Genomic DNA, 18,881 nt, shown 5'->3' on the forward strand with positions numbered 1-18,881 from the left:
ATTTCATCTGTCCAATTAAAACCCTTTAGCATACTAATTTGAGGTTAGAACCTTCTGACTTTACAAGTCTTCAGAAAGCTTTTTTGTTTGTTTGTTTTTCCATATCTTTTTCTATCTTAAGTATCTTTATAGATGTTTTGTATAACATCTTTTCTTTAAGTTTCCTCTTGAGATATCTGTCTTACTTAACTTTTATTTCTCTTCTCTTTTTGGCAGTTTCAACCATTCTGACATCCAGTTTGCTTTCTTCTGTTTTTGGTTTGGGCAGTGTCTTTTCACATTAATATTTGATTTCTTTCCATGGTTCCTTTGAATCCCTATCAATAGAGTTCAGACATACCTATGAAAAAGCTTCAGGATTCCTGAAATTCTCCTTGAAAATGGTGGGTAGATAGTTAAATTCATATCATGGAACCCAGTTGTCTTACTTCTGCTCTAAGTTGAATTGAAACTGGTACATAAGCCAGTTTCAGGCACATAAGTTTGTGATTTGTTCCCACCAATCCCTGGTCATGTCTTTGCTGTTATAATTGAGATCTTCCACCTCCTTGTATCAATGATATAGTCAATTCTATGTTCTCCATCTAGTGCTTTCTATGTATATAGGCATCACCTTGGTTGTTGGAAATTTATGTTAGCAATGAAGTATTGTTTTTTGGTAGCAATGCCTGTTTTTTGCAAAATCAGATTTGCCCCCACCCAGATTTTATATTGGAAGATGGTAAAATCTGTACTTTTCTGTAGAGCATTTGTTGATTAAATGGTGCCATCTGGGGGTTTTAAATGCAATGGGATGCTCTTTGGGTTGATTGATTGATTGATCCTATGTCTAAACAGCCCATCTCCTTCAGAGATGATTAGTGCCTTACACATTGGTATCAAAATGGATTAGTATCTAACTGGGGGGGGGCTGCACATAAGCCTTCTCAATGGATTATTGAAGCTTATCTTACATTTGATAGGTTATATAACTTCTATGGGAGGAGGAGGAGGAGGAGGAGGAAGAGGAGGAGGAGGAGGAGGAGGATTTTGCACCTTGTTTAGTTCTTGGATATGGAAGGCTATCTGTGCATTTCTGGCACATTCTCTTAAATATCTCTATTTTTAAGCTCAAAGCCATGATTCTGAGAGGAACAACATGTCGGTTTATCAGAAGTTACAACTAATGAAAGCAAATGAGACAACTCATTCTCCACTTGACTGATAATGATAGTTTCATAGGTGAACTATTTGCTTTCTTAAATGAGAATGACTAGAACAGTGGTTCTCAACCTTTTTAATGCCGCAACCCCCAACCGGTCGTACATCGAGGACTAAACAACTGGTCGTAAGTCGAGGACTAAACCGGTTGTAAGTCAAGGACTATCCAACCGGTTGTAAGTTGAGGACTTTCCCTGCCTGGGAGCACCGCGCATGTGTGGTGCCGCCCCCTGTGCCGGCCGAGGCGTAGCTGGCAAGCGGCAGAGACGGAGCAGGCCAACCACTGGCTGGGCCACCAGCTGGCCCAACCCAAGGGAGGTAAGGCACCCGCTGGGCCCCACGCACGCCAGCAACCCTCCCTGCGCCCGCTGACCTCCCACCTCCCACCCCTGGCCCTCTTTTACTTACATTTTTAGTAGTTGCTCAGCAGGGAGGGGTGGAAACTTCCAGACAGCTCGCCTTCGCTGCAGACAACTTGCAACACCGTTTGCAGAATGGGACTTTTGGCAGGCTCAGCAGAGCAGAGACAGCCTGGACAATTCCTATTGGCTTTTGAAAGCCAATAGAATTAGACCTTATTCAAGAGAGTCTATTCTATTGGCTTTCAAAAGCCAATAGAATAAAAGGGTGTAGCACAGCTAAGGAAAAGGGGGGAAAAATGGCAGACTGCATTGTTTGGCGACCCCCGTGAAATGGTCGTTCAACCCCAAATGGGGTCGCGACCCACAGGTTGAGAACCGCAGGACTAGAAAGATCTGCCTAGCGTGCCTATGGTGGAGAAGCTGGGTAGAACAGGAGGTTATAGTTTTAATTGGTGTAGATTAGCTGGTTTTCTTCCCGCATTTAATCCCAGCTACAGAATGTGACTCCAGGGAGAACCCAGGCAAAAGGAGGGAGGAACAACATAATGAGATAAATTAAAACAGAATTAAGCTAGCCAATGTCTACAGAAGCAGAGCGAGCCCCTGCTTCAGTGATCCTGTAAAATAAAACAGCTTTTGGGACTGAATATCTCCCCCCTCCCTTCTCCAAAATTAATTTCATGGAAAAATATTTTCATTTCCTTCATCTACCTCTGATGCTTTTTTTCCCTGATGTTGTCATAATTCTCAAGGAAAGAGACCGTAACAAATTTTTTGCAAGGTAAATTCATATCTTTGCAGGTTCCTAGTTAGTTTTCAGCATTCCATAGCAACATGTATCATGTTTATATGGTGCTCACACTCATAAACTCATTAATTTTGTCCTGTTTCCAGATTCATCTTTAGCTTTAAGAAAAATGCTCAAGTTAATTGCATATATTTGAATACATTTTAAAATGAATTTTCTCATAAAATACACATTTTTCTTCCTCTCAAAACATGCACTCTAATATTAAACATTTTAACAGAATAACAGAGTTGGAAGAAACCTTGCAGGACTTCGAGTGCAACCCCCTGCTCAGGCAGGAAACCTATACCATTTCAGACAAATGGTTGTCCAATCTCTTCTTTAAAACTTCCAGTGTTGGAGCATTTACCACTTCTGGAGGCAGGTTGTTCCACCATAACTGGATGCAGTATTCCAAGTGTGGTCTTACCAAGGCATTGTAAAGTGGTATTAACACTTCATGTGGTCTTGATTCTATCCCTCTGTTAATATAGTCAAAACTGTGTGGGCTTTTTTGGCAGTTGCAGCACACTGCTGGCTTATATTTAAGTGATTGTCCACTAGGATTCTGAGATCCCTCTCACAGTTACTACTGGCACTATTGAGCCAGGTACCACTTATACTATACCTGTGCATTTGTTTTTTCTCACCTTACTTTTTTCACCATTGAATTTCATTTTGTTAGATAGTGCCCAATGTTCAAGTCTATCAAGATCTTTTTCTATCTTAAGCCTATCTTCTGGAGTGTTGGCTATTCCAGCCAGCTTGGTGTCATTTGCAAATCTGATAAGTTCCCCATCTATCCCCTCATCCAAATCATTGATGAAGATGTTGAAGAGCACTGGGCCCAAAACAGAGCCTTGGGGTATCCCACTTCATACCTCTCTCCATGTAGATGCAGTTCCATTAAGCACTATATACTGAGTGTGATTGGTCAGCCAGCTACAAATCCATCTGGTGGTGATTCTGTCTAACCCACATTTTTTCTATCTTATCAAGTAGTAGGTTGTGGTCTACTTTATCAAATGTCTTACTGAAGTCCAAGTAAATAATATCCACAGCATTCCTCTGGTCCACTAATTTTGTCCATTGATCAAAGAATGCAATAAGATTTGTCTTGCATGTTCTGTTTTGACAAATCCATGTTGGTTTTTGGTTAAGACTTTTTTTGCCTGTACGTGTTCTTTGATTCATTGCTTGATTATCTTTTCCAGTATCTTCCCAGGTATTGAGGTCAGGCTGATAAGTCTGTAGTTTCCTGGATCTATTTTTTCCCCTTTTTGAAGATGGGAACTGTTCTGTTTCATTCGCAAAGGCATTGAGACGAGGCAAAGAAGTAAAACAGTCTTCTCTTTATTTTCTCCAACAGAACCAAAACAAAGTGGCGTGGATTGTTCTTATACCCCCTTGCAGGGACAGCCACAGCCAATCAATGCAAAGCATTTCTCCCACCTTGCGCATGCGCACAAGGCAGGAGACAGCCTGTCTGGTCCCGGGCATTCACGTGTCTGCCCAGGCCTTTCAGCAACCTCCTGCACCTGCTGAATGACTCAGCAGGCCCAGGACATAACAGGAACTATATCAGCTCTTTTCCAGTCCGAGTTCCCTGGTGCTCCAGGATCTTTGAAAGATATAGTTCAGTGGTTCTGAGATCACGTATGCCAATTCCTTCAGAACTTTGGGCTGTTATTTATCTGGTCATGATGATTTGAACTTGTCTAGGATGGACATGTGCTCACTTACCATTTTCTTGCCTATTTTAACTTGTATTCCTATTCTGTTTTTTACAGTACTGTTTTTGATAGGTTGAACTTTTTTTCCTTTTATGTACCGTACTTTCCGGCGTATAAGATGACTTTTGAAAGCGCGGAAATCGGCGGGGGTCGCCTTATACGCCAAGTCATCTTATACGATAAACACGGATGCAAAATATACGGTAAACACGGATGCAAAAAAACCCAGTTAAGCAATTCTGCTTTCTCCCTGTTGCTTGTTACCTTCTTGCCACTTTCTTCCATTAATGGACCAATCATTTCCTTGACTTTTTTCTTGTTTTTTTACATGTTGAAAGACGCTCTCTTTTTTGTTATTTTTAACTTTTGTTGCAAGCCTTAGTTCATTTTGAGCCTTAGCTTTCCTCACTTCACTTTTGCAGGCTCAGGCTATTTGCTGATATTCTGCCTTAGTTATGTGCCCCTCTTCCCACTTTTTTATACTTGTCCTTCTTGTCTTTCAACTTATCAGAGAGTTCTTTATGTAGCCATGCTGGTTTCTTTTGAGAGCTATTATTTTTCTTCTTCACTGGTATTGTACTAGACTGGGGTTTTATTATCTCACTTTTCAAATTTCCCAAGCTTCCTTGGTTGTTTTCCCCTTGAGGATTCTCATCCATGGAATCCTTCCCAAGGTCTCTCTAAGTTTATTGAAATTAGCTCTCTTAAAGTCCAAGACTCTAGTTTGACTTTGTTCTATTGCTTGTGCTTGCATAATGTTGAATTCCAATATGTCATGCTCACTCCCCTCCCAAGGTTCCTGTAGTTTCAACACCTGTCAGTTCATCTTTATTAGTGAGAATTAAGTCCAACATGGCTGATTTGCCAGTTCCCTTCTCTAATTTTTGGGAGATGAAGTTGTCTGCTAGGTTTGTCAGGAACCTGTTTGATCTTCCACTTGGTGCAGAGTTTCTCTCCCAGTTGATGTCAGGATAGCTAAAGTCCCCCATTACTATTGTGATGTGCTTCCTACATAAATTAGTTAACATATTAGCAAAAAGTTCATCTATTTCCTCTATTTGGTTGGGTGGCCTATAGTATACATCTATGGTAATGTCATTTTTCCCCTTTTATATTGAACCAAATGCATTCAAGACAGTTTTCATCATTGTTGTGCTCTATTTCTGTAGAGATGCAATTATTTCTTATATATAGGACAACTCCGCCTCCTCTTTTATTTGGTCCATTTCTTTTAAATAATTTAAATCCCTCTAGCTATATATTCCATTTGTGGGGTTTATCCCACCAAGTTTCCGTAATGGCAACAATATCATATCTGCCCTCTGTCAATGCTGCAAAGATTGTATATTATTGCTTTTGACAATATGCAGAATTGTCTGGTAAATATGGGGTTAATAAAGAGCAGAAGGGGCATTGGGGGTAAAGCCCGGGAAAGAAAGAGGAAGAAAACATTTGACCTTCACACTAATTGGATAGTGTGAGATATGGCGGCTAATTTAGGGAGGGAACAGGCTGATAACTTAACTGCTCAGAGGAAGAGAACTTAGATCCTAGCATCCCTTCGTTGTGCCTGTGCCGACATTTTGTAACAATAAAAGACTTTTAGGAAAATAAATGCCTGGAAGTTCTTTGGAATATTTCATTAGCTGGAACCACAACATCCTCATTTACTTGAATTTCTAATTCACCCTGTTTAATCCGCATGCTCTGTGTTGGTATATAGACATTTGAGTCCTATTTGACTGACCCTATATTTACTTTCTTCATATCCTGTTTTGTGCTTGAGTTCCCTTACTTCCTTACCACCTGTTTGATTAGTGCACATGGTATGGCACACGCTATCAAAAGCTTGATTTTCCTTGACAGCAAGGTTGATATTGTTATCCGCAAAAACATCTATGTTACAAGCACTGATAACCCTATTAATTTTAGGTTGCTAGGGACAGAAATGTTCTGTATCAATTAACTCTCTATCCCCATTATTTAGTTTAAACATATGTTAAGGTTTCAAAGCCAAAAATGCCATCATAACATTTGGAAAACTGAAGATGAGAAGGATTGTGATCTCCAGATGCTTTCAAGACATCAATATGTACATCAGGTTTCACACTCTTCCTTCTTCTGAAACAAACAAACAAAAAAACTTGAGCAAAATTTGCAAGAACATATAACATCGGGGTCCATTTGTAAAATTATCTAACCTTGACCTAGTATATGGTTTGTTTTGCAATTAGCCTCCTTCAGAAGACTGGCTGCTTAATTATACCATCCATTGTATTCAGATCTATCCTTGGCAAAATTCAATGGCAAATCTGCTTTCTGCAGTACTGATTGTCTGCATCACAGTTTATTCTTATTTTTCTAAAACATTCATGTATTGCACAAAAAAATCCTGGAAATTAATGGAATTCCCAACAGTGACCATGTTCAGGAACGAAGACCAGTAGGTGAGTAAATCAAGTAAAAAAGATAGGGATGTCCTTGAGTCAAGCACAACTCTTAGTGACTACTAATGCAGTTTCTTGGCAACAATACAGAAGCGGCTTGCCATTGTTTTCTTCTGGGAGATAAATACGATTACTTTATAATTAACATCTGCAGTGGTGAATGTTGCACACTATGTAGGCCATTACAGAGTTATTCAATAAAGGCAATCCTCTTCCATTATTCAGCCTAATGTCTAATGACAGTTCCCAGCCTTCTGTACTTTTCAAGAATTGAACAGAGTCTCCTGTGTTATAATTCCTCAAGTCATATGCTGTCAATGGGTGACATAGTGAAGTGAGAAGATGTAGCAATCCTTTGAAGATACTTCCTCATATTTAATAGTAATTCAGTCTTTATTTTACCCTAGCTTATAATGCACACCAGTCTTGTTGATGAAATCCTAGAGATTTAATAGCACATTCCTCACACCTAGAAGTTAAGTAAGTTGGGAGCAAACATTTAGCCAATGTGAAACTTCCACAAACAATATGATCACACTGACCATACTGAATTTTAACCCATTGACACAATATGCAGTCAAGGCTTGAATTACCTTAAACAATCAAAAATCACTGCATCCATCTGGTCCCAGCATCATATATAAGATGTTCCATCTGTTCACTCCTCAAATCATTTTCTGAGATTGTCCAAGAAGCCCCCTGCAGATAATGCATGATGAGGGATAGTTAATCAGTTTCTTTTGAAGGGAAGTCTTATTTATTCATTGTGGGTAGAGGAGAACTCTTCATATGAATGATTGAAGAAGCAGCTGTAACCTCACTGCTATTGCCAATAAACCTCTCTGGTCTAGATGGCCATAGAAGAGAAATGAATATATTAGCGCAATTCTCTCTGTCATTGTTTACATTATCTTATATTGAATATCATTAATCCATCTAGCCTAGTATTAGACATACCCAAGTTTTCAAGCATGCGCTGTCTGAGCGATACTTGGAAATGCTGGAAGTTGAAACTGAGAGTATATGCATGCAAAACATGTCCTTTACCAATGAGTTGCAGTCCAAAGCAATTTTTTTCACGTGGAAAGCCTCCAGAGATAAAGAAGGCTTTTCTTAGCAAGCTGAGACTCATTAACTGCAAAAGTGTGTTAAGATTCCAGCCCTCTGCCTCATGCGCACAGGCATCATGCCATATAAGAGCTGTGGTGGCACAGTGGTTAGAATACAATATTGCAGGCTAACTCTGTTGACACCATCAGTTCAATCCTGACTGGTTCAAGATTGTCTCAGCTTTCCATCCTTCCAAGGTTGGTAAATGAGGACCCAGATTGTTGGGGGCAATAGGCTACCTCTGTAAACAACTTAGAGAGGGCTGTAAAACACTATGAAGCAGTATATAAGTCTAAGTGCTGTTGCTATTGTTAATGCATAAAAAGATCTCAAAACACTGGCAAATTCCATGGATAGTTATATCTGGCCAAACTTGTCTGAACTGCATGGAGGTGAGGTGCCCACAATGTCACCGGGAGTTGACTCAACTTTAATTTAATTGTGGGGTATTTCACAGGGTATTTTACAGTTGTTTTTAATTTAATTTTGTACTGCTATTCCATTCAATGATTAAAATAAAGCTAGACCTGTTATTTATGATGGTTGTCATAAACTCTTTTTAATATGTGCTGTATTTTTGAATGGAGGACATTTGATATGACCTTGAAGCTTGCAAAGAGAAACTTTTGGGAGGATAAACATCTTTATTTACAACACATTTTAATCTCATCACTGTCTGAGGAATATTGTCATCCACTGATTAATATGTATTTGAACAGAAGATGTATGATGCCATCTGGATTTTTAGGGTTGCATGAAAAATTGTACCTTAAAGTACTGATGTTCAACCATTCAGAGATTGAAAACAGTGGGAAAAGCTTTGTCCAGTTCTTCAAAAACCATTGTAAGAACTTCTATTGTATATGCAACTATTAGTTTCCAAATACTGTTTAGAAAGATGTGTAACTGAGAAGTATTTCACATTTTAATCAGTTTAATCAACATAAAAGTTCAGTGGAATCCAAGTATTCTCTGTCAATATATATGTTAACTTGCAAAAAAGGTTATAAAAGCAAACAGATATGTTACAGAAAGAAAAAGAATGTGTTTCTTATATTACATATGTATATATGATTATATTTTATCATCACATATTATTTCTAAGATAATTATAAAATCCCCATTTTCATAAATTTAGCAGAGAAAAACTCTCAGATTCTCATAATCCCCTTTTTACTGCTCAACCATAGCTAATAATCTGGATGGAAAGTTGCTCAATTATTCTGCATTATTAGTAAAGTGGAGATGCATGAAAATAAACGTTCCATGCATTTTCTAGCAACTAGGATGTGATCAGTTGTTATAGTATTCTTTAATCATATCTTATTATACATGACATAATGTATAAAACACTATAATTCCGCTACATAAGTGGCTTGATTTCTTGGCCTTATAGCAATATTAGTGATCTATTTCTGTTTTATGCATGGATATTTCCCATTTGCTGGATATTTGTATTACTATTATATTAAGATACTTAGTACAATAAATGAATGAGTGAATGTAGGATGATGATGGAGGAAGGAGGCTTAAGAAAACTTCAGTAGGCTTCTTGGTTCTGTTATTTGTGGTATGTTTGAGTAAATGATAGAGTTATGAACCTCTAATAGGTTACCATTGGTAGCTGAGATAGCCAGATTAACCATAGTTTTGATGATTAGATAGGATAGATAATAGAATGAAGAAAGTGATGATGTAAATTTAGAAAGAGATAAAGTACAATTAAAGTTATTGGCCACACAAGGAATTTGTCTCTAGTGCATAAACTCTCAGTGTACATTCAAACAGCAAAATGGTCATAGATCATAAATTGTAAGACACAATCATAAATCCTAAGATACAAACAACAAATGATAAATCATAGGACAAGGTAATAGGAAACATGAGAAGATGAAAAAGATGAGAAGCATAATAGCAATACAGCCCTACTACATGGGTAAATATCTTTAGGCATCAAACAGTGCTGAGGGAATTAGGTGTTTAGCAGAGTGATGTCATGGAGGGAAAACTATCTTTGTGTTTAGTTGTTTTGGCATGCCATACTTAAATAAAGTATATATCATTGGGAGCCAATTCCAAAATTAAACTGTCATTAACCTTTAATTTAAAATTAATTATTCTTGTTAGCAGCATGTTTTTTGATATCAGAAGATGCTATTTCAGTCAGAATGAGACTTCAGACATGGTTGTCAGTTTATTCTTTATACAACATTACTGTTGACCCATGACTGTTGTGCAAGGTTTACCACCAACCGTATTGTGAAGTATGTAGACGATACAACAGTAGTTATTCAAGATGACAATGAGGGTGCTTACCGCAAGGAGGTAGAGACTTTGGTGAACTGGTATAATAAAAACAGCCTAGTTTTAAATGTTGGGAAAACTAAAGAGATCATTGTCGATTTCAGAAAAGGCAGGTACAGCCACGCTCCTCTGTGCATTAATGATTCACCTATGGAGATGGTTAGCAGCATCAAATTTCTGGGGTGCAGCTAAGGAGTTGGCTGGCTTGGTCACTCAACAGTGACACCCTGGTGAACTGGGCATAGCAGCGCCTACATTTTCTCTGTTGCATGAGAAAAGTACATCTTCCTTCTATCCATACCACTTTCTATAGAGTGAAGATGGAGAGCATCCTGTCATATTGCATTACAATGTGGTTTGGAAGCATTGCTGCATCAGACAGGAAGGCGGTGCAGAGAGTGGTGCAGATGGCTGAAAAGTTTATTGGCAGTTCACTCCCTTCCATCCAGGACATAGCAAATAAGTGTTGCTTAAGCAGAGTCCGCAGGATTGTCTGGGACACTACACATCTTCTTCACAACCTGTTTTCCTTGTTACCTGCTGGGAGGAGGCTTTGTGGTATCGAAGCAGAGCATCCATATTCAGCCATAGTTTTGTTCCATACAGTATCAACCCTGTGAACCCTCAGGCTTCCTTTTTCCACTATGTATTCAAGATGGACAGTGATTAATATTTATGTGTATTTATATTTAAGGGTGTAGGTATATACATTTGTATGTATATAACATCTTTACATGTGTGTTATGTATGTATACACTTTTGAGAGCAGGCAACAGAATTTCATTTTTAATGTGTGCCCACAGTAAAAACAATGACAATAAAAAGTTATCTAACATGAAGAAAAAGGAGGATATGACATCATATAACAGAGACTTAAATACAGAACAATCTTAAACACTGCCACCTACTGACAAAACACAGAACACGTACTTAGGAGGGCTTGGCAGCACAAGCAAACAACAGCCAACAACTTAACAGCCAGCCATCAACACCCCAATCAACATCTTAAAAAAAGCACATACAATAGGCACCATATAAATACCACACACAGAACAGCACACACTCTGCTAGAGAGAAGTTCCCTGAAGGTGGGCTCCAGCATGAGTGTGAAAACTTAGTAGACAAAACCTCAGATTCTGATGACTGACCCAGATTGGATCCTGAAACATAGAACATAGTATATTTGTGAGATTTTATTTGTAGCTTATGCAGGTACTCCTCTCTTAGTGACTGCAGCTGATACTGGCAACTCACTTATTAAGCAAAAGTAGTTCCTAAGTGAAATTATGACTCTGCTTATGATCTTATTCCAGCTTTCCTTTGCTTAGCAGACCTGCAAAGGTCATAACTGTGAGGATTGGTCATATAATTATTTTTTCATTGCTGTCCTAACTGAAAACAGTCTCTATATAAGGCAGTCGCTAAATAAAAATTACCTGTATGACAGTGTAAACGTGCTAGTCTAACCATTCTTTTCTACAGAAATTTACACTGGGAAATTTGAATCTTTATCTCAAACTCTGAAAGCTGGAAGACAAATCTATGGCCACACTAATTAGTTGGCATCCCAAGATTTATGTAAATCTCAAAATAGCTATCTTCCTCCTTCCCTTCATATTAGGGAGAATGTGAGCCCTGGACAATTTTTTTAAAAAGGCCTCTGGGACCACAAAAAAAGTCATGATGCCATTGGAGCAAATGAGATCAAAATCCTGTCCATTTTTCTGAAGGTTGGGAGATTCAATGGATGACATAGGTGTCTTAAGGCTGAACATATCTAATTTGCTTCACTGTAAAAATGGAGAAAATCACCCAAATTGGTGAGTTCTGAGCTTAAAGAGATAAAATGACTATCTTAAGACCTGCAAAGATGCATTCCTCAGTTCTGTAGTTATCTTGGAGAATACAAAGATGATGGGGATCTAGTGCAAATGTTTGTTGCCTACTCTAGCTTAGGAAGCAGGTTGTCAGGAATCTACCTAAGTTCCAGATTTCCTGGATGTGGGTTAAAAAAAAACCAAGGAAGAAAACAATTATGGAATTATTAATTAGGGATTCGTAAGAAGTAATGATAAGCTCAATTAAGAAGAACTAAGATAAAAAAAGATCTGTATCACTCTTGTGAAGAAAAAATAATTTTGTTCCTTAATTCCCCACTGCTCTATTCCTTTTCAGATACCACAAGTCATTTATATGGTTCTTGAATGAAAAGGACTTTTTAGATTTATGAACTGTTTGTATGTTACACATACAGTTTCCTAAATAAACTCCATAAGTTGATGACAGATTTTGAGCTAATATATCCATAGATTCCAATTACTTTACCGAAGTATTGATGGCACCTTTAGAGTTAGTAGGAAGGTATACCCTCAGCCCTATTCTTAATTGTACATAAAGTGGATGTGATGGTAGAAGATATCGCATAACTACTTCACATTCTTATAGAATTACAGAGATGAAAGTAGCTACTGTATTTTCCAGCTTATAAGGCGACCCGGCGTATAAGACGACCCCCAACTTCAGTGCCGAGTCGCACACCTAGAAAGTTGTCTTATATGCCAGAAACTACCGTTATTTCCGGCATATAAGACGACTCAGCATATAAGACGACCCCCGACTTCAGCGCCGATTTCAACGCTTTCAAAAGTCGTCCTGTACGCCAGAAAGTACGGTATGTTGGTCATTAAGTAAAAGAATCCAAATTAAAGACCAAGCATTTTTCCAGGTAATTGGTTCACTGCTGAGTTGCTAATCCTGTAAGGAACTTTTTTCTAACTTCAACTGGAATTTGTTATTGTTGTTGTTAAATGCGAAGTCATGTCCGACCCATCGTGACCCCATGGACAACGTTCCTCCAGGTCTTCCTGTCCTCTACCATCTTCTGGAGTCCATTTAAGTTCACACCTACTGCTTCAGTGACTCCATCCAGCCATCTCATTCTCTGTCGTCCCCTTCTTCTATTGCCCTCAATCTTTCCCAGCATTAGGCCCTTCTCCAGTGAGTCCTTCCTTCTCATTAGGTGGCCAAAGTATTTGAGTTTCAACTTTAGGATCTGGCCTTCTAAAGAGCAGTCGGGGTTGATCTCTTCTAGGACTGACCGGTTTGAACGCCTTGCAGTCCAAGGGACTCGCAGGAGTCTTCTCCAGCACCATAGTTCAAAGGCCTCAATTCTTTGGTGCTCCGCCTTTCTTATGGTCCAACTTTCACAGCCATACATTGCAACTGGGAAAACCATGGCCTGGACTATACACACTTTTCTTGTTTTTGTAAAAATTTGTATTTTCAACTTTACAATACATAACAATCTTACAAATACTTCAGATAAAAAATAAAACAAATTGATACACACCACATTCGGCCTTGCCCGCCCATTTCCCCCCAAACCGCATCCCACCTCAAACCAGCTTACTTCTTTCCCTCTTTTTCTTCACTCACCCCCTCTCCTCCTTCACCTCAACCTTCCTACTTACTTCTCACCTTCTTCTCCTCCCTCTTGATGCGGTCCAGGGGAAATGCCTGAGCAGTTCCTCTCTCAAAATTAAAACATTAATATTATATACAATAAGTCTATTTCTACTTTATCTGAACTACTTAAACTTCAACCCATCCACCCCCACCCCCCTCCCCCACCCCCCTCCCCCCCGACTTCCCAGAGCAAAATACAGGATTATGCAAACATATTAAACATAATCTATTTAAGTTTACTAATTATACAATGAACAAAATCATAAAAAACCTTAACTCTCTTCAAACTTAACATCGTAAATTTATAAACAAAATCATTACTCATAGAATAAGTGAAACTTTGTAGTTCCATATTTCTTCTGAACATATTCTATCCATCTTCTCCATACATTAAAATATCTCTCTTGTGAATGGTCCTTTAAATAAGCAGAAATTTTAGCCATTTCTGCTAAATTAGAAACCTTAAATACCCATTCTTCTAAAGAAGGCAGAGTATCCTTCTTCCAATATTGACCCACCAGTAATCTTGCTGCTGTTATTAAGTTCAACATTAAGATAGTTTCTTTAACATTAAAGTCCACGAAAATTCCCGAAAGAAACAGTTGGGGAATAAACTTAATCTTCCTTTTAAAAACCTTTTGAATGTTCCACCAAATCATAATCCAGAAGGCTTTAATAACTTTACAAGTCCACCAAACATGAAAATAGGTTACATCCAAGCAACCATATCTCCAACATTTAGGTTGCAGGTTCGGGTACATACAGGACAACTTTTTAGGATCCAAATGCCATCTATAAAACATTTTGTAAAAAATTTCCCTCAAATTCTGGGCCTGCGTAAATTTAACATTTCTAGTCCAAATTACTTCCCATAAGTCCAACAAGATCGGTTCTTGAATATTCTGGGCCCATTTAATCATACAATCTTCAACTAACTCTGTTTCTGAATCCAATTTTATTAACTCATTATAAATTCTTTTAATATGGGCACATTTCTGATCCTTGATCTGAATTACCAAATTTTCATCTACTAAAGTAATTCCCACTTTCTTATCCAAAGTCCATCTCTGCACAATTTGCAAATATTGAAACCACGATTGTTTCTTGCCTTAACACATCAGAAGACTTTAATTGCCAATCAGTACCTGACCAAGTAAGTAACTCTTTATACGAAATGTTGTCAAAATTCACCCCCTTGATAACCCCCTGGATTGCTTGTCCAGGGATCCCCCAAATAGGTATTTTATAATTTAACTTATAATACTATTTTTTCCAAACTCGAAGTAAAGCATATCTTAAAATATGTGACTTAAAGACAAATCTACTTTCTTATCAAAAATTAAATATGCATGCCAACCATATAATAAATCCCACCCTTCAAGAACAAGAATATCTCTATTTGTTAAATTGAGCCAGTCACTTACTAAAGTTAAAGTGGCTGCATCATAATATAATTTCAAATTTGGTGCTTTAAGTCCACCTCTTTCTCGAACATCTTGTAAAATCTTAAACTTTACCCTTGATTTCTTCCCACCCCAAATAAATTTATTAATACCCTTCTGCCACTCATCCAAATTGGCATCCTTCTTTAAAATGGGTATCATCTGAAACAAAAAAAGAAACTTTGGTGGAACATTCATCTTCACTACTGAAATTCTCCCCAATAACGATAGTTGTAGCTTTTGCCAATCATTTAAATCTTTTTGAACTTTAACCCATAAGCGCTCATAATTATTCTTATACAATTTTCCATTAGATGTTGTAATATAAACTCCTAAATACTTAACCTTATTAACTATTTCATAACCGGTTGTTTCAGCTATAAAATCTTTTCCCTTCCTAGACATATTTTTCAATAATATTTTAGTTTTATTCTTTTTTACCTTAAAACCAGAGACCTGTCCATACTGTGCTAAAATTTCAACCAAATCTTTGACTGAATCTGTCGGATGGGATAATGTCACAACCAAATCATCAGCAAAAGCTCTCAGCCTATAATCAATCTTATTTATTTTTATTCCTTTTAATCTAGATGAATCTCAAATTTTAATAAATAAAATCATTGTTAATACAAATAGCAAGGGGGATAAAGGACAACCCTGTCTTGTACCTTTTCCTATTTTAAATACGTCTGTTAATCCCCCATTAATTATAATTTGTGCCGATTGTTGTTGATAAATGGCCTTGAGAGCAGACAAGAATTTATCTCCAAAATTCATTTCCTCTACAACTTTCAATAGAAAATTCCAATCTAATTGATCAAAAGCTTTCTCAGCATCTATAAATATTAAAGCAGCATGGATTTGGTTGTTCTTATCCAAATACTCTATTAAATTAACAATTTGTCTTACATTGTTTTTCATATATCTCCCCATTATAAATCCAGATTGGTCAATATGAATCAATTGTTTCAAAATCTGCCTTAATCTATTTGCCAATATCTTTGCAAAAATCTTATAATCTGTATTTAAATAGGCCTATAATTTCTAGGTTGGGACAGATCCTGGTCATCCTTTGGAATTAATGATATGAAAGCCGTTCTCCAAGATGGAGGTAATTCTGCTCCAGATAAAATATCATTAAAAACTACCTTTAATGGTTCTATCATTTCTTCAGATAACATCTTGTAATAAATCGCTGTTAACCCATCAGTACCTGGAGTCTTACCAACCTTCAATTGTTTAATTGCAAAAATAGTCTCTTCAGAAGTAAATAAACCATTAATCCCATCACGTTGGTCAATCGTAAGTCTAGGAAAATGTGCTCCCTGTAAATATTTTTCTATATAACTTTGAATAAAAATCTAAAAAAGACTTTTTAATCAAATTTTGTTGGTAGGCTTCTTTACCTTTATAAATTATTTTATCTATAATCCTCGATTTCTGTTTCTTACATAATTGATAAGCCAACCATCTATCAGGTTTATTTGCATTACAAAATGTATTATGTCTCACATACCTCAAATTAGTTGCCAATTGATCTGCTAATCACATATTAAATTGCTCCTTCAACAAAGTAATAGAAGCTTTTAACTTATTGTCCATTGGATTTGATATTAAAATCTTTTCTTTACTTTTAATCTCATCTTCAAGATCTTTACATTTCTGGGTCTGTTTACATCTGTAAGCATTGTTCATAGAAATCAAAACCCCTCTCATATATGCTTTACAAGAATCCCATACCATTGGCATCGAAGTACCCTTATTCATATTCCAAGCAAAAAATTCCTTTAAATAACCTTTACATCGCTGTATATTCTCTTCATATCTAAATAAATTCTCATTCAACCTCCAAGTCCTTCTAGTTCTTTCTTCCGATGAAATTTCCAACCATACCGGACTGTGGTCTGAAATTATTCTAGGAAATATCTTGATATTCTTCACCCTAGAAAGGAAATCACTAGTAACCAAGAAAAAATCAATTCTAGAATAAGATTGGTGTCTATCCAAAAAAAAAAGTAAAGTCTTTTTCCTCAGTATTCTGTTCTCTCCAAATATCTATAAGTTCCAAATCATCCTTTAAGTAAAAAAAAACTTTAGGAAGTCTTGCATGGTTAGAAACTTTAAAGGGACCCTTCTTATCTTTACTTGAGTCTAAAACACCATTCCAATCTCCCATCATAATAACTGACTTATAATCCAAAGAAGTTAATTTCTGGTGAATCAACTTATAAAAATGTTTTTGTTGTTGATTGGGAGCATATAAACCAACCAAAAGAATTCTCTTATCATTTATTAGTAAATCAATAATAACATATCTTCCTTGTAAGTCAAAATCAATTAACTTCGGTGAAAGCTCCTTTCTCACATAGATAACTACTCCTCCTTTTTTCTGCAAGGCAGGAGCTATAAAATGTATCCCCAGCCGGGGATTAAACAAATATTTTTGATCTTTAGAAATAATATGAGTCTCTTGTAAACAAATAATATCATTTCTGTGTTGTTTCAAATAATGAAAGATTTTCTTTCTCTTCTGTGGTGAGTTGAGCCCATTAACATTCCAGGTTAGAAGCTTTGCCATCCTTGGCAGGATGAAGCCTTTGGAACAAAGCCTCTAGATTTACAGTTGATGATCTCTTTGGCCTTGCTCCTCCCACCGGCTCTGAAATAGACTGTGGTAAACTTCCATCATCTGCCTTTTGTTGTTGCTGCTGCTACTGTTGTTGTTGTTGTCTTTCTCAACGTTTATAAGCAGCGCGTGTAATTCTCTGTTCCCTTGGGTCTTCTGTTATTTGCAAATTCTGTTGCATAACTTCAACCAACAATTCTTCTCCCAAAGATGGCGTTGAACCTACAAACAACTGTGCTTCTGCCTTGCTCTCATATTTCTTTGATCTTGGACATGGTGCTGGACTTGCTTTTAAAATAGTAACATAAAAATATCTTGCTTTTGAAACTGTATTAAGACCATATCATGTACCAGCGTAAGTCACCACTATCCCCACAGGTATGTCCTATCTAAATTGAATTTGTCGCTTCTTAAGTTCTTCAGGCAAAAAAGCAAAGTCTTTTCCTTTTCTAAGAATTTTAGAAGGTATTTCCTTTAAAACTATCACATCCTGAGCTGCAATCTGAAATCTTTTATAGAAGGCCTGTATAATTTCATTACAAAGTGATTTTCTCGCAAAATAGACCACCACATCTCTTGGTAATTTCCTCTGTTTTGCAACCCACAAATTAACTCTAAAAATCTTTTCAATATCTTTCAACATTTCTTCGGGATCAATTTCCAAAATAGAGGTCAGTTCTGCTGCAATTTCTTCTCTCAAATTCTCCTTAATATTTTCCTTCAGGCCCCTTATTCTCAAAGCATGTTCCATTTCTCTATATTGTGACATTATAATATCATTCTGTGTGGCATCCACATTTTCTTCTATTTTTTCTACTCTATCTTGTAATATTTCAACATTACCGACCACTTCATTCACCCTGTCGTCAATCTTTTCCACAAGGCCAGCAAGCCCTTGAAGTGCCAAAACAATATCTTTCCTGAGCTTATTACTTTCTTGAGCCAAAAGCTCTGCTGTTTTTTCTAGTGATTTTTCCAAAGTCTTATCTAAGGCTTCTTGTAAATCCTGAAGTGTAAGTGTAAGTGTAAGGTGGAGAAGGTTTAGGTTTGGGTTGTTGTACAGTCTGAGTTACTGGAGAGGCAGTTGAAGTTTTAGAAAGAGAAGGAAGTCCAGGACGTTTTGAAGCCATTTCCCTTTTTCAAAAAATAATAATATAAGAACAAAGGAGAAGAAAAAAACAATTCCCCCTTAAAAAGGGGGAATAAGAATTTTTCCCCTTTAAAATAAACCAAGTCTATTACATTGTTAAAACTTTGTTGCCAGTTTAAAAATAGAAAGTGAAAGTTCTCAAACAAAGAAAGTGACAAAGAAGGAGGATTCCTCCGCCATATTTCTTCACTCCAGTTAGAATAGTAACAGGAGTAGATGTTAATTCAAACTGAGTTAGGTTTAAAGCAAAATCAT

This window comes from Crotalus tigris, unplaced genomic scaffold (assembly GCF_016545835.1).
Source record: "Crotalus tigris isolate CLP2741 ecotype Arizona unplaced genomic scaffold, ASM1654583v1 scf7180000024305.242232, whole genome shotgun sequence".
Lineage (NCBI taxonomy): Eukaryota > Metazoa > Chordata > Lepidosauria > Squamata > Viperidae > Crotalus > Crotalus tigris.